A 12,402-nucleotide genomic window follows, 5' to 3' on the forward strand; every position below is an offset into this window, starting at 1 on the left:
TCTCTCTCTCTCAAATAAATAAATTAAATCTTTTTTTAAAGATTTATTTATTTATTTATTTGAGAGAGAGAACGAGAGAGAGAGAGAGAGAGAGCAAGAGGGGGGGAGGGTCAGAGGGAGAAGCAGACTCCCCACTGAGCAGGGAGCCCAATGCAGGACTCGATCCCGGGACTCCAGGATCATGACCTGAGCCGAACGCAGTCGCTTAACCAACTGAGCCACCCAGGCGCCCAATAAATTAAATCTTTAAAAAAAAAAAAGAAGAAGAAGAAGAAGAAGTCAGGGAGCCTGGCCCTGGGGTCTACCCTTCTGGCTGAGAAGTAAAATTCGTGATCAAGGTGTGGTCTGCAGACCAAGCTGGGACCTTGTTAGAGTATCGAAGAATCTCATACCCAACTCCAGAGCTTCTGAATCAGAATCTGCATTTTAATAAGGTCCTCGGAACACCGGGGTAGAGAGGAGGGAAGTGGGTAACGATCCCCGGGTCAGGGGGGCTGGCTTTGGGCATGGCCCTAGAGTCTCCCACCTGCACCCTATCGGCAGGTTGATACCTCCTGGCTCCTCCCCTGTGCCTGGGAGTTGGCGCTAATGTGTGAGGTTATCCAACTCAGCCTTGGGAGGGTAGGTTGGATCCCTCAACCCTGTTCTAAAAGTGTATAAATAGCAAGGTCCGTCCCTGGTCCTTCCCAGGGCTCTGACAGGTTGGGGGCTGGGAACCACGTCAGGGCCCCAGCAACTGGCAGAGGGTGCCTGCTCTTCAATCCCTCTCCTGAAATGTGTCCATACTTGTTTGTGACTCTCCCCACCCAGCATCATGGTAAGGTCACTGCCAGAACTCTGGCCGACCTCTCTCTCCTTGAGTAAGGTGAGGGCTGGGTCCCTTGGGGCTGTTGGAGCCTGAGGCCTGGGCCAGTGCCCCTCCCTATCCCTGTTGGGGCTAATTTTGGGGCTGTCTTGACAGCTGCCTCAGCTCAACCTGAGCTCAGCATTGGGGTCAGTTGGGGTCAGTTGGGGAATGGGCCAGACCAGCCCCAGCTTGGACTACAACAGATAAAATTAGACTCCTGACCCCCTGGCCACCATCCCCATGGCCCGGAGAGACCCCCCCCAGTACTGACCAGCAGGATGGACAAGAACTCGTCCTACTCTCAGCCTGACAACCCTCTCCAGGCAGACAGACCAAATCCTGTGGAAACCAGAAGCCACAGAGGTCAGAGACCTCGGGACTTGCAGACCCTGTAGCTCAGCACCTCGCTTGCAGAAGGGAAGGGGCAAGGGGCTGAGGCCTGGACCTGAGTCACACAGCAAGTGAGGGCAAAGCCGGGCGGGGCTGAAGCCCAGGCCTCCTGGTGCCCAGCTGGGCTCTGTGTGCTGCACCCCAGGGCTGGATGGAGATGTAGGTGGGACCAGTATCTAAAGTAGCCTATGAAGGTCAGTCCTGGGCCGTGGTACCTCCCTTCCTGGAACGTGCAGAGAGGGGACCCCTCTTATGCCAACCCAACACATACTTCATAAGCCCCCTTGCCATGTCCAGCTGTCTAGGATTCAGGAGCAGAAGGCACGTGGACTAGCAGAGGAAGCATTTTAGCCTCTGATAACACAGGTTGGAGTCCTTGCTCTGTCACCAACATTCTGGTCCTTCGTTTCCTCCCTGAAGACATGGATGTGGCTATTCATATTCACAGACTGGTTGGGACAAAGGAGATGAATGGAGGATGGGAAGAGCACTGGGAACTCCGGAGTGTGCTGTGCCCACGGGGCTGCCGGCTAGCTGGGGATGCAGGCTTCTTCCCATGGGGAAGCGAAACCCAAGTGGCTCCCATGGTCTTCACCCCCATTGCCTCCAGCCCCACCGTCCCTCACCCAGTGATGTTGCAAGAGGAAAGGGAAACGAGTCTTGAAGCTGACCTGGGCAGGAGGGAAAGGAAATGCAAGCCGGGGTCACAGAGGGAAGCTGTGGTTCTCTCTTCCCCCACCCACAGCTCTTGCTCCTTCTGTGCTCTCTCTTCCTGCCTCCTCTCATGCCCTTCTCCTGTTCACTCACTCCAGCCACCCTCCCACCTCCCTAAATCCCCATTTCTTCCTGAGATCTCTCGCCCCGGAGCCCTCTGCCCTGGCCCTCTGGTTCCCTGGTCGGGTCTGCGAGTGGGAGTGTCGCGGACTGCATGTCCGTATGGGACTCGCGGTCCGGGCCGGCACTCAATAAACGTTGAATGGCCCACCTCAAATCCTTTCTGAAACAAGGCTGTGTGTACACAGATAAATAGATAAACGTTGACTGACTAAAAACACACACATGCCCCCTGAGAAAAGCCTTGTTTATCCATCCTCCCTGGATAGCAAGTCGATTCCCACTGTGGACTCTCCGGACGATTAAAAGGGGAGGAATCTGAGGATTAGGAAGGAGGGAGTCCTTCCAGGTGGAAGGAATGTCTTGAGCCAAAGCTGGGAGCTGAACACTCAGTGGTCAGTGGAACAGCAGTGTGAGATGAGTGGGTGAGACTGGCAGATCGTGAAGAGCCTTGAATGCCAGGCCAAGGAGCAGACTTTATCCTGAGGGCAGTGGGGAGCCATGAGAGGGTTTTGAGCGGGAGAGTGACGAGGTTGGATTTGCTGCCACTGGCACTTCCTCTCTGGCGCTGCATGGAGTGTGGGTTGAAGGCAGAGAGCATGGAGTCGAGGCACCCTCTGCCCTCAAGGTCAGGTGAGAGGAGATGAAGTATGAACACAGGTGAGGCTGACGAAGTGGAGAAGTGGATGATCCCCCAGGATATCACAGAGGGGTGGCCAGGACTGAGTGGCGGATTGGAGGAGGGCAAGGAGGGAGGGAGAGCAGGCTTCGTGATTCTCGGAGTTCCAGGCCCAGGTGACCAGCTGACTGGAGGCACCCTGGCTGGGAGGTTGAGAGAGGAGCAAGTCTGGGGAAAGATGCAGAGATTGGCTTTGGACATACCAGAGAGATGGTCTGACTAGAAATGAGAACATCTAGACTGGTCAGAGGGTGTGGGGCAGGCAATCTGAGTAACAGCCTCTGAATGACGTGGAAGTGTCCCAAGTGGCCCCAGGTTAGTCCTAGGAGCCCCAACCACCTACAGTGTCCATGACAGACATAACTTGGACTTGGGCCACAGGGAAGGACAGGAACAGGGTCAGCAAAGGGTCTGACAGGATGCGGGGGAGGGTCTGGGACACCCCAGGAGGTTGGATAGGAGTGACCAATGCAGAGGCCTGGGATGGAGAGGAAGTAGGAAGAGACTAAAGGCGGGCTGAACTAGCAGGCCTTACGGATCGGCCAGCCTGGAAGCATCATTGTAGAGACAGGCAGAATGAGGCCCGGTGAGGGGTGGGGATGGGCCACGTCACACAGTGAGGCAGACAGGTCGGCAGCTCCTGGCTCGGTGTTGTCCCCTGGGCCACTGTCTGGGAGTGGTCAGCTGGGTGGGACTCTGGGTTTGAGCTTCCTGGCCATGCCCCGGTGTCATAGGCTTATCTGGTCTAGCAGGGTGTACTAGGGCAGACAGGTGACAACCCAAGTCCTTACCAAGCAGCACCCCGAAAACCACCGTCAGTCCATCTCAGCCCTGTGCTATTACTGTCTCATTCCCAGACTGAGGTTGGGCTGCAATGGAGGAGGAGGCCACACGCCCAGACCTGGGGACTCACAGCCCCGCACAGAGCCGTGTTCCCGGCAGAACCTGCATGTTTGGGGAGACGGCAACTATGGCATCGTGTAGCGTGTCCCACAGAAGGCAAGACGTGTTAGGGGCAACAAATGCTTATTCAGTCCTACTTAGTGCCAGGCACTGTTCTAGGATCTCAAGACATTGAGCAGGATTTATGTTTTAACTGAAGACTGACAAAAGCCAAATGAACACATAATGTGTCGAGAAGGGTGAAGTGCGATAAAGAAACACAGAACAGGGAAGGGGGCGGGCAGTTCCAGCAGGGAGCATGGCGTACTCATTTGAGAGAAAGAACCTGATTGTGGATCCAACTGGCTGGGTGACTTTGGTCAAGACCCTGCCCCCACTCCCCACCTCACTGGGAATTGAGCTGTGTCATCTCTGAGGGCCCCTGTCAGCCTGGCTATCAGAAGGGCCTGAGGCGGATGGCTAGGCAATGAGCTTTCTGGAAGACCAGGCTCTCCCGCAAAGTCGAGCCCCACCCACCCACACGTGCACCGGCTGCACACAGGACCTCCCCTCTCCCCGCCAACTTTGCTCCTCTGGGCAGGGAGCCCAGCAGGACCTGAGGAGCCCAGGGCCTTGGCACTGCTCCAGATCTGTCCTGACAGGTGGAGGTGACTCACCTGGGGGTGTCAGGATCCGGGAAACTGCCTGGGGGTGGGGGTGGGGTGGGGGGTAGAGCGGGAACCTGAAGACTTCCGCCTTGCCTTACCTGGAAAGGGCCTGGCCTCCGGGGACCTTCTGCTCTCCAGGAGGCCCAAGTTGCAGCCAAGGGGGTGTGAGGGGCCCAAGGGCTTGCCAGGGCCTGTCCCCTCTGGGCCTCAGTCTCCTCGTCCACATATAGGGAGAGGGATCAGCTAAATAATCTTCCAGGTTCCTTCCAGCTCTAAATTCCTGTTTTGTTGAACGTGTTGCAGGAGCCCCAGGACCTCTCTGATGCTTTCCTGGAGCCTCATTGTCGGGGCAAGTGGCAGATTCTGAAATAGGGAGTGGGCAAAGTTTTGCCAGGTTTAGCAACCAAAAATTTGAATTTCAGAAAAGCAATGAATAGGGGTGCCTGGGTGGCTCACTTGTGAAGTGTCTGCCTTCGGCTCAGGTCATCATCCAGGGTCCTGGGATCGAACCCTACATCAGGCTCCCTGCTCCGCGGGAAGCCTGCTTCTCCCTCTCCCACTCCCCCTGCTTGTGTTCCCTTTCTCACTGTCTCTCTCTCTCTGTCAAATAAATAAATAAAATCTTTAAAAAAAAAGAAAACAATGAATAATTTTTTAGTATAAGCATGTCTCAAATATTATTTGTGCTAAAGAATTATTTGTTGTGTTTCTGATATTCAAATTTCAGGGGGTGTCTTGTATTTTTACCTGCCAACTCCAGGTAGAAAAGGTGAAGATTGGAGCCAGGACTTAACCACAGGAAGGTCCTAGACTCTCAGATGACCAGAGTTCTGGCCACCTACCTTGTTGTTCCCCGAGTCCCTGATCCATGGACTTCTAGATACCTTGTTGGAAAGTAGAGGGTGAGGGAGGGAGAACCAGTTGTTGGGGAAACTGAGAGCTGTGGAGAAAGGCCCAAGGCCCCAGGAGGTGGCACCTGAACTCCTGCCCTGTGCACCAGCTGACCTCACTGCCCCTCCCCCCAACAAGGCCAGGCCGGTCTCCGCACCGGCTCCTGCACCGCCGGACTCAGGCCTACCTCCACACCCTTGCTCCATTCCTGCCCCCTTCCCTCCTCTACAAACTCTACCCACTGCAGGGACCTGCCCTTGGCCGTTCCTTAGCCTCAGGACTGACTCCTCTGAGTCCTGCAGGACAGACACAGCCCCTGCCCATGCAGTGCACAGTCCAAGCTGGGAGACAGACACACCAACCACCTCAGAATGGAGAGATAATTGCCCTTTTGTGGGAACTGCTGAGGCTTTGTGCAGGTGGGGTCCACGTTCTGCTTCACTGAGGCTCTACCCCGGAGCAGGCTTCCATCAGTATTAGGGGAAGAAATGGAAGTTCTGAGGGAGAAGAGAGGAAGGAGGGCCTCTCGGAACCTTCCCTGACGCAGTTGGAAGAAGGGCCTTCCAGGTGGCAGGAAGAGCACAGCGAGGGCCCGGTGTGAGCGGTGAAGGTGCAGGCACGGGGTGTGGCTGGCATGGAGGAGGAGGAGTGCTAGCAGGCCTGGGAGGTCGCCATGCCCATGGCCTGAACCGGGAGGCTCCCGCTAGTGCTGGGGACCTGTGACCTGGGGAGGCCTGACCCTCTGTGCCATTGCTCGGACAGTGGCTAGTCCTCCTGCCTTCTGCATTTCCAAAGGGCAGGGGCGAGGCCTTCCTCTTCTCCCACATCCTCCAGGACTGGACCCAGAGGCCAGCACAAGAGATGGATTGCTAGAAAGCCGAGGGCTGGCCGAGAGGACCAGTCACCCCGCCCCGTTCCCTCCCCTTGGGTACTGGATGGTGCTGGGACGATTTTAGTAGGTGATCACAGTCACTCAACAGTTATCAGGGAAGGTGGCTGGCTTTCTGGCCCTACACAGAGGCCCGTGTGGCTTTTAGTGTCTCTTTGCCCCGGGGCACTTCACCGTCAGGGTCCGGGACAGCGAAAGGTGATGTCTCCCTACACGTCCCTAAGCCCATGACTGGATGAATGAGCCAGGCCCCCTACAGACACCATCGCCCACACCCAGATGGAAGCAGACACTGAGGCTTAGGGAGTTGAGGTGCTAGAAGTTTAGGAGTTTAAACTAAACTGGGATTTTAACCTGGCTTGTCCAATACTGAAGCTCAGACTTCTGTGACACGGAGCTGCCCTTATTTTTTAAGTCATCTTTGAGGTGTTACTTTATTTTGGTACTTTGTCCCATTTTGATCTTTGCTACTTCTGTTGCAGATGCGGAAAAAGCTCTTGCTTGTCTGTGGCCTTCTGCAGTGGCCTTTGCCCGGAAGCAGTAAACTATGGAAGGACCGAAGAAGGCAGGCAGGAAGGGATGAGCTCCTCCTGAGGTTCATTTGCCCTTTCCCCAGAGTACCACACCCTTCCTCCAGCCTGCAGCCCTGCCCCACCCTGAGTCATGCAGCTCCTTGGCACTCTTGGGACAGCTGGGCCCTGTGCATGCACACAGCATTCCTCCTCGGCCACCCGGGCTCCCACGTCCTCCCACCCATCACCCTAGAAGTGCTTCACCCCCCCCCCCAAGGTGTCCAATGGCCACAATCCAGGCTTACTGCTGGGCAAGATTCTTTGTGGGTTTGCACTGTGCCAAGTCTCCCCTGCTAGACCATGAAGGCCTTGAGGACAGAGGCCTTTCATTCTTCCATCTGTGTGCTCAATAAGCAGCAACTATGTGCCAGGCACAGTGCTGGGTGCCAGGGTAAAACAGGGGGGCTGATATGCCCTGAGACTCTGTGGCTGCCCCTGGGTGTACTGCCTGGGCCTCCCCACAGTCCTTCAACTAAAGGGCTAGTGTCTGGCACATGAGGCGTGCTCCAGAGGCTCAGGTCATATCAACCCACATCTTAGATTTCCTAGACTTCCCTAGCCTCTCCAGGTGTGTGCCTGGTGTGGGGCAAGTCCTCACTGGGGTGGAGATGGGGCAGTTTTAATGATGATTTATCTGATGATGACCCTGGAGAATATAAAGTACTACTGGTCACAGACATGCACGAGACCTTGAGAGCCATTCTGCAATGGTCTTGGGGGGCTGCTGGGGAGCGTCACTCCCCAGTGACGCTCCCCAGCAGCCCTTTAGTCAAGTTTGGCTATGGATACATCCTTTGCTATTCCTTCCTTTTTACCCACTGGCTCCAGGATGCAGCCAGCCCTCTTTCTCTATTCTGGCTTCTGTATCACTAATGGATTTGTGACCTTGGTGGCAGGTGCGAATTCCCTGGAACCTGTGGTCTTCTCATCCGCTTTATTGAAGAATCTTGACAGGAGTCTGAGACCTTATATACCAGGTACTATGTTAAGCACATTGTATGAATTATTTCAACTCATTCTTCAAGAATCCTGTAAAACAGACATTATTATTATCCTTACTTTACAGTTGTGGAAACTGGGGTCATAGGGTTTAAGTAAATTAATAAGTGATGGAATCAGGATTTGAATCTAGGGTTATGTATTCCAAACCATTCCTCTTAATCTCTATACTTCCCTGCCCTGCACTTGTAGTTAGGAAAGACCTTGGTCTAAGGCCTCCATAATATCTTCATGTACCAAATGGAGAAATGTTTGCTCAGCAGAGAAGAAAATGATGCCTGGTTAATGGGCAGGAGTGTCTGTGAATATTATGTTGGATTAAGATATCGGTCTACTGTTGACTTAAAGCATAACCATCAGCCCCAAGACCACACCCCATGGGAAAACAGTGAGACGTCTCATCTAAAGTTCTTCCTGGTGTAAGTCCCCTGGAGAAGGTGTGTCCAGGGCCTGGAAAGAAGGACTTCTGTGGGGTCCTAGGCTATTGAAGAGAGACCATGGCTCTCTTAGTCTGGATTTTTAAAGGTACTGGTGTCTACAAGTGTGCTCCCAAGTCAGGAAGAGGTAGTCAAGGACTTGGAAAGCAGGGTCACAATCAGGCAAGACCTTATCTTTCTCTCGGGGGTCAGTTAGCACCTGGAGAACAAGTGACGCCTGCTACAATGTTCAGTAGTGACACCTACAGTCTGTGGAGTAGGTCGCGCTCTACTCCGTTCGTTTTCCCATCGTCATTTCTGTTCCAGTCCTTATAAGAATTTTAACCCACCCTGGTTTCCTCTATTGTAACATACAGATCTTCTTCGGCTTACAATGGGGTTACATCCCAAGAAATCCATCATAAATTTAAAATAGCATTAAGTCAAAAATGCATTTAATATACTTAACCTACTGAACATCATAGTTTAGCCTAGTCTACCTTAAATATGCTCAGAGCACTTATATGTTAGCCTACAGTTGGACAAAATCATCTAACCAAAGACTATTCTATTTTACAACAAATTGTTGACTATCTCATGGATTTATCGAACACTGTACTTGAATGTGACAAACAGAAAGCTTGTATAGTACAGAGCGGTTGTAAGCATATCGGTTGTTCACCCCCAAGATCGCCTGGCTGTCTGGGAGCTGAGCTGGCTGCCACCGCCCAGCATCACCAGAGAGCCAAGAAAAGATCAAACCTCAAAACCTGAAGTACAGTTACTACGGAATGCATATCGCTTTTCGAAAAATCTTAAGTCGAACCATCGTAAGTTGGGGACCATCTGTATTCGTCACAATTAATGAACCAACACTGATTCGTTATTATTAACTAACTGAAGTCTGTATTTTAGTTGGATTTCCTTAGCTTTTACCTAATGTGCTTTTTATGTCCAGGATACATCATCATGCCTCTCTGCATCTGCACTCTTTCTGGCCTGGGACAGTTGCTCGGGCTTATCTTGTTTTTGATGACCTTGACAGTTTTGAGGAGTATTGGCCGGATAGCTTGTAGACTTTCTTTCTTTCTTTTTTTTTTTTTAAAGATTTTATTTATTTATTTGAGAGAGAAAGAATGAGACAGAGAGAGCATGAGAGGGGGGAGGGTCAGAGGGAGAAGCAGACTCCCCGCTCGGCGGGAAATCTGATGAGAGACTTGATCCCGGGACTCCAGGATCATGACCTGAGCCGAAGGCAGTCGCTTAACCAACTGGGCCACCCAGGCGCCCAGCTTGTAGACTTTCAATTTGAGTTTTTCTTTCCTTTTTGGGGGTAAAATTTATTTATTTATTTTAGTAATCGCTATAGCCAACGTGGGGCTCAAAAACTTACAACCCCGAGTTGATGCTCTCAAGAGTTGCATTCTCTTCCGACTGAGTCAGCCAGGCACTCCATTTGAGGGTTTCTGATGATCTTCTCAGGGTTAAACTGGAGTTACAAGTTCTTGGGAGTAAGATCATGCAGGTAAAGCACCAGTCTCACCACATCAGATCAAGGGTATATATTACCAACCTGACTTTGCACTGTGGTTGTTAACCTTGATGACCTGGCTAAGGTTATGTCTGTCAGGTTTCTCTGCTGCAAAGTTTCTCAGAGGATGCATTCTGTGTCATGCCAAGCCCGAGCATTAAGGTGGGAGGGGCAGCACCCCTGGAAGTCTGCATGTGGTGATAATAGTAACCAGTGAGAGAATCCGCAGTGTGGAAGGTGAATTTCAGAGGGTAGCCCCCCTCTCAGCTTCAAAGGCTTTGGGCTCTACCAGCTCTAGCAGGGAGCAGGTCTCATTCATCTCTACGTTCCCATACCTGGCACAAGGCTGTCTGCTGAGTGCATTGGGTATCTTTTTCTTTTGTAGATGCGTTTTTTGAAAATTGAGGTGAAATTCACTTAACATAAAAGTAACTATTTTAGGGGCGCCTGGGTGGCTCAGTCGTTAAGCGTCTGCCTTCGGCTCAGGTCATGATCCCAGAGCCCCATGAACCCACATCAGGCTCCTTGCTCCTCAGGGAGCCTGCTTCTCCCTCTCCCACTCCCCCTGCTTGTGCTCTCTCTCTCACTGTGTCTCTCTCTGTCAAATAAATAAATAAAATCTTAAAAAAAAAAGCAACCATTTTAAAGTGCACAATTCAATGGCTTTTATACATTCACAGTGTCGTGCAACCACCCCCTCTAATTAGTTCTAAAATGTTGTCATCACCCCCATTCCCTTCTCCCCTCAGCCCCTGTATCTATTCTGGTTATTTCGTATAAATGGAATCATATAACATGTGACATTTTGTGTCTGGTTTCTTCCATGTAGAATAATGTTTTCAAGGTTCATCTGCTTTGTAGCATGTGTCAAAACTTCATTCCTTTTTATTTTTTATTTTTTTAAGTTTTTTTAAAATAATTTTATTGTTATGTTAATCACCATACATTACATCATTAGTTTTTGATGTAGTGTTCCATGATTCATTGTTTGTGCATAACACCCAGTGCTCCACGCAGAATGTGCCCTCTTTAATACCCCTCACCAGGCTAACCCATCCCCCCACCCCCCTCCCCTCTAGAACCCTCAGTTTGTTTTTCAGAGTCCATCGTCTCTCATGGTTCGTCTCCCCCTCCGACTTACTCCCCTTCATTCTTCCCCTCCTGCTATCTTCTTCTTTTTTTTTTTCTTAACATATATTGCATTATTTGTTTCAGAAGTACAGATCCGTGATTCATCAGTCTTGTACAATTCACAGTGCTCACCATAGCACATACCCTCCCCAGTGTCTATCACCCAGCCACCCCATCCCTCCCAGCCCCCACCACTCCAGCAACCCACAGTTTGTTTCCTGAGATTAAGAATTCCTCATATCAGTGAGGTCATATGATACATGTCTTTCTCTGATTGACTTATTTCACTCAGCATAACACCCTCCAGTTCCATCCACGTCGTTGCAAATGGCAAGATCTCATTCCTTTTGATGGCTGCATAATATTCCATTGTGTATATATACCACATCTTCTTTATCCATTCATCTGTCGATGGACATCTTGGCTCTTTCCACAGTTTGGCTATTGTGGACATTGCTGCTAGAAACATTGGGGTGCACGTACCCCTTCGGGTCCCTACATTTGTATCTTTGGGGTAAATACCCAGTAGTGCAACTGCTGGATCGAATGGTAGCTCTAATTTCAACTGTTTGAGGAACCTCCATACTGTTTTCCAGAGGGGTTGCACCAGCTTGCATTCCCACCAACAGTGTGGGAGGGTTGCCCTTTCTCCACATCCCCGCCAACATCTGTCGTTTCCTGACTTGTTAATTTTAGCCATTCTGACGGGTGTGAGGTGGTATCTCATTGAGGTTTTGATTTGGATTTCCCTGATGCCGAGAGATGTTGAGCACTTTTTCATGTGTCTGTTGGCCATTTGGATGTCTTCTTTGGAAAAATGTCTGTTCATGTCTTCTGCCCATTTCTTGATTGGATTATTTGTTCTTTGGGTGTTGAGTTTGATAAGTTCTTTATAGATTTTGGAGACCTAGCCCTTTATCTGATGTGTCATTTGCAAATATTTTCTCCCATTCTGTCGGTTGTCTTTTGGTTTTGTGGACTGTTTCTTTTGCTGTGCAAAAGCTTTTTATCTTGATGAAATCCCAGTAGTTCATTTTTGCCCTGGCTTCCCTTGCCTTTGGCGACGTTTCTAGGAAGAAGTTGCTGTGGCTGAGGTCGAAGAGGCTGCTGCCTGTGTTCTCCTTTAGGATTTTGATGGACTCCTGTCTCACGTTTAGGTCTTTCAACCATTTGGAGTCTATTTTTGTGTGTGGTGTAAGGAAATGGTCCAGTTTCATTCTTCTGCATGTGGCTGTCCAATTTTCCCAACACCATTTGTTGAAGAGACTGTCTTTTTTCCATTGGACATTCTTTCCTGCTTTGTCGAAGATGAGTTGACCATAGAGTTGAGGGTCCCTTTCTGGGCTCTCGATTCTGTTCCATTGGTCTATGTGTCTGTTTTTGTGCCAGTACCATACTGTCTTGATGATGACAGCTTTGTAATAGAGCTGGAAGTCCGGAATTGTGATGCTGCCAGCTTTGCTTTTCTTACTTCATTCCTTTTTATGGCTCAGTAATATTCCTTTGTATGTATAGACCACGCTCTGTTTATCCATTCATCCATTGATTATAAGGTTATCATCTTATCAATAAACTGCATAAACACAGCACATATGTATCAAACTCACCCACCACAAGGAGCCAAGAGGTAGAGCTAAAGTTCAATGCAGATATATAAAGAAGGCAAAGCATTA

The 12,402-nt window shown here is 50.6% G+C and overlaps 1 long non-coding RNA gene across 1 annotated transcript in view; it reads right to left on the minus strand.

The window, feature by feature from the left end:
• Nucleotides 1-196: 196 nt before the first annotated feature.
• The window catches only part of LOC112806336 (uncharacterized), a 25,620-nt gene continuing 13,414 nt past the window's right edge, over nucleotides 197-12,402 (minus strand). The window contains exons 2-3 of the long non-coding RNA XR_012374503.1: nucleotides 4,399-4,663; nucleotides 197-2,918 (exon numbers count right to left, since the gene is read on the minus strand). This is a non-coding gene — a long non-coding RNA (uncharacterized lncRNA). The remainder of the gene's footprint in view (nucleotides 2,919-4,398; nucleotides 4,664-12,402) is intronic.

The sequence above is a fragment of the Callorhinus ursinus genome, unplaced genomic scaffold, assembly GCF_003265705.2.
Source record: "Callorhinus ursinus isolate GAN/ISIS: 27379988/994484 unplaced genomic scaffold, GSC_fseal_2.0 scaffold35, whole genome shotgun sequence".
Lineage (NCBI taxonomy): Eukaryota > Metazoa > Chordata > Mammalia > Carnivora > Otariidae > Callorhinus > Callorhinus ursinus.